The following is a 4,668-nucleotide window of genomic DNA, read 5'->3' on the forward strand; positions in this document are numbered from 1 at the left end:
CCACTGCTGTATTTGAAACAAACAAAAAAATTTGCTCCTAAAGAAAATAGTGCAATTCTCATCATTTCAATCTGCATTGGTAATTAGGAAATATGGGGATAACATGAAGGAAAATAATCCCAACACTATAGCACATGATTTGGCAAAGGGAAGATTATAGTGATATGTTGGTTTTGAAGTTAACATAAAATTTAGTGTGATTCTTTAATGATTATTACTTTACGAGACACACATGTGTGGGTACTTGTAATGTCAGTCCAGAAGTGCTGAGGTTTACTTGTACAAGAGTATCATCAACACTGATTTTACATCACCACTCTCTGGCCCATCCTAGCCAACTCAGTGACTTGCTCTTAACTGAGTATATTTCTGGAAACAAACCATACAGAGAGATACTCTCTTGAAACTGGCATCAGGTTTCACTGTGAGCCATTCTGGGAAGACATGTTTAAGGAAGGGTGGTCATATGGCAACCCTTCAACCACAGTATGTGCTGACTATTCTACCTCCATGCCACACTGGCCCATCCACAAGATTTTCCTCTTGAGAAAATGTCTTGTGAATATTTTTGATAGAAACAAATAGGATTTTTCATTTAGCCCATATTTAGGGTGAATACCCATTATTATACGAAAAGTTTTATAGTTTGAGGTTAGAGATACCAAAACTGAGATTGTGTGGTAGGAAGAATTCCAAGATGGTCTCTAAGAGCCCTTTAATGCACATGCTCTGCCTAATCCTCTCCCCATTACTGTGGGTGGAGCCTGTGAATATCTTGAGATATCACTCCCATGATTCTTTTCCATCATATAGCAATAATAAAGTGATTTCACAGATGTGATTAGTATCCTTCAATAGTTGATATTGAATTAATCAAAAGAGGGATTTTCTTGATGGAACTGAACTAATCGGTGAGCCTTTTCAAAGAGGGTCTGACGAAAGAGAAGGAGCAGCAAGGCTCTCTCCCGTTCACCCTGAAGAAGCCAGCCACTGTGGAGTAGAGGGGGCTGTGTGGCAGCAAATGTGCCTCAGCCTTCACAGCTGCAAATAACTGAATTCTGTTAACAACAAAAGGACTTGGAAGAGGACTCCAAGATAACATGATTACATTTTCAGCCAACACTCTGATGTAAGTCTTGTGAGATCCTGAGCAAAAGAGCCAGCTAAACCAGGCTCAGAGTCCAGATCCACAGAAACAGGGAAATATTAAATAACACGTGTTTTTTAAACTAATAAGTGTGGAGCACAAACTTATTTGTTACACAATCAATACAGAGAGACTACCATTCTCTTTGCCAGGGTTTATTTGCTCTTACTCCCAGAAAATGTCCTACCAGGTTGATGTTCATGTCTTCAATTCTGTGTTCTAAGGAAATAGCTACTTGTTGGAAAATTCCCTCCTTGTAATAACTTAGAAACTTTTCCCTAGCTCTCTAGTCTACACATCAATCAATCTAAATTGTTTTAACTTTTATATGTAAATTGTTAACTTCTACATGTGTTTAATGTTCCTGTAACACATACTCTTAGTTCTTACAAAGTTTTTTTCTGAACACACTTCAGTCTTCCTACATATCTTTGTTGACTTAAATGGATTCAAGACTCCTTGAAGAATTTGCCACTGATAATAGGATAGAAACATTAGTCCTGGTCTTATGCTTCATGCATCTTTGCATACTGTGCATAGGAGAATATTTCATTTGTTTAGCTTTTTGTCTGTTTACTTGGCATTATTTATTATGCCACCTAGAAATTGTTGATTTAAGCTCATTTTGGATGTCCATTTGGATTTATGAGGTCTGTCCAGAAGGTATCCAGCCATGTAATATGAAAAATAGAGATATTTATTGAAGAAGATACAAGAAACATTGTACATAGGACAATGACACTTCAGTCTCTTTCAAAGTAGGCATCCCTGGGACCTCACAAAGTTCTCCCAATTGTCATCAGCTGTCCCATTGTATTTTCCTGAATCTCATCAATTTCTAAAATCTCTTCCTTTTCAAAGATGATCTTAGTTTTGGGAAAAGCCAGAGGTCACAGGGTGCCAAATCTGGGCTGTTGGGAGCACTGAATCATCTCTGTGATTTGATGTTTCACCAACACTCTGCACAAGACTTCATGCATGAGTGGGCATGTTGTTGTGACGAAGCTGCCAATCACCAATTACCTATAGCTGCAGCCTTCTGAATCATCCGAATAGTTTCAGTGGTGGAATGTTCAAGCTTAATGCAAAATCTGATGCAGATCTGTTGCTCTATTTGCTCATTTTGAGTGTGCGGGCCACACAGTACACATGTTCATTCAACAAAATCTACTGCCCCCACTGACTAGTTCAGTGAAGTAGTCACTGTTCATACATGCTCACTCCAGTCCACTCTCCTTGGCTGCCAGGTTACATCAATGTCATGCAAATCATTCTCATTCTCGTTATATTAATAATGGCTGGACTTTTTGCAGACATATCTTAATTTCTCTTTGTCATTGAAGCCATGACAAATTATTTCCCAGTTGTAACTCTGTATTTTGTTTTGGAACCAATGGAACCAGGCAGGTACTGATAGCTTGTTACTTTTTATTTTGTTTCATTTTGTTTTAATTGTGGTAAAAAACATTTAAAATTTATCATCTTCACCATTTCTAAGTATACAGTTCAGTAGTGTCAAACGTATTCACATTGCTGTGCAATCATTCTCTAAAACTTTTCCATTTCACAAAACTGAAACTTTATGTCCATTAAACAGTTCCCCACTTTTCTCTCCACCTACTTTATGTTTATATAAATTTGAATACTCTAAATACCTCATATAAGTAAAATCATACAATATTTTCTTTTTGTGCCTGGCTTATTTAGCTTAGCATAATGTGCTCAAGGTTTTTCCATATATTGGCTGGGGTTCTGCATTAGGATTCTCCAGAGAAACAGAACCTATAGAACCTATGTATGTATATCCTTATCTATATCTATATCCATAGCTATAAACTTTGAGATTGTGTGGTAGGCAGAGTTCCATGACCATCTACAAGAACCCTGCCCTGTCATATGTGTGACCTGTGTGGATGGAAACTTAGTGTGGATGAAAACTTCTGATTTATTTGTTTAAAAATACTGTATATGGTAAAAATAGAGCAGAAATAAATTTTGTTTAAATAAGAAAAAATATACTGCTCTGGTCACAATTCTTAGGATGATTGCAGTAGTCTCCGGCTTGCCCTTGTGCTCTCATTTGTACACAGCCATGGCTTCTCTAGCTTCAGTCATATATCAAAGCTAAAATCAGACTATAAAGATAAATGAGGAAACAGAGCAAGTGGAAACCAAGCTTGCTCTGAAAAAAGCTTGGGCTTCTTTGAAGTGTGACTTCAGCTGCCCTAGATTATGTCTTGCTGTTGAATGAAACATTCCCATGTTACCACTTAGCACCATAATGAATCCATGTATATATCAAGGGGCAACAGGCAACGTGGGAGGGAAGGTGAACCAGTGCGATGAAACCAGCATTAATCCAGTAAAAATAGTATGACACGTCAATTCTGGAATTACCGACTTGTTTAATTTCAAGCAAAATGATCTAGCACTAATCCAATGACATTCTAAATCAGGTACTATAATTATGAAGTACATGAAGGAAGATGAGCATGCAACAGCCCAGGAGAGAGAAGACGAACACTGTTTCCATCCACTCCTCCCCTCGCCTTCCCTTCACTTCCTCTCACTTTCTCTCTCTGTCTCTCTCTCTCTCTCATTGTTTTGTTTTGTTTTGTTTTTTTATTGTGAAGATTACTTCTGTGCAGTTTCATCTTCTTCCATAATTCTTTGATTTTTTTCTGAGTAAATTGTTTAGTCCTTTTCTTCCTTTTTTTTCTGGAGGGGGAGATTAGGAGAAGAATATCATTATGCAGACTGGTACAGAAAAAGAAAATGATTGGCTGTGAAATGGCAATGCCAGTGCCTTCCTTCTCATAATTTTCTAAAGTAGACACCTGAGGTTCCCATACTGAGTCCTGGAGCTAGAGAAGTGTGAGCATTTATTATAGGGTAGAGCTTCTATGAAGGAATAAGTGCATTAGTAGTTGGTGGACACGCAGTCCGCATCCCTTCACAGTGAGTTTGCCCTACTATAGCTGCTCATCTCCCCTCTGCGCAGCCATAACTTCTGCGGTCAGCACATGGCCTGTTTACTGCCAGGGGCATAGGTACTCTCATTCAATTTGAAATAAATTTATATTCCATATCTGTTGATCCACAATTCATCTGCACTCACAGTGAGAAAGAATTTTAAAAGGCATCAAGATAAAATAAAGGGGAGAAACTAATCTGAATAAAAGTTAATTTTGGAAACAAGAAAATATTAAAATGGCTATAATTAGTATCCCTATGGACATTTTAAATAATAATATGACATCAACTAAAATGATTCAACCACATGTAAAATAGAAAGCATGGAAAAATTTTCTGGAAGTTAAACCTAATTCTCCATGTTTCACTTTTTATCTTTCATTTACTAAGCTGATTTTCTAAACCAATGTTTTCAAAATCAAAGTCTGGTCCCTGGACCAGTATCATTAGTAGCAACAAAGAAATTGTTAAAAATGCAATTCTGAAGCATATGTGTATGTCATATGCTTCAGAATTGCATGTCTCATTCATATATATATATGTGTGTT

General features: G+C 37.2%; 1 pseudogene; it reads right to left on the reverse strand.

Annotated features, from left to right (window-relative positions):
* Positions 1-3,282: 3,282 nt before the first annotated feature.
* On the reverse strand, positions 3,283-3,680 carry LOC129079999 (protein cornichon homolog 4-like; annotated as a pseudogene).
* Between the last annotated feature and the right edge of the window lie 988 nt (positions 3,681-4,668).

This window comes from Pteronotus mesoamericanus, unplaced genomic scaffold (assembly GCF_021234165.1).
Source record: "Pteronotus mesoamericanus isolate MK-2021 breed Mesoamerican mustached bat unplaced genomic scaffold, CSHL_Meso_final contig_82, whole genome shotgun sequence".
Lineage (NCBI taxonomy): Eukaryota > Metazoa > Chordata > Mammalia > Chiroptera > Mormoopidae > Pteronotus > Pteronotus mesoamericanus.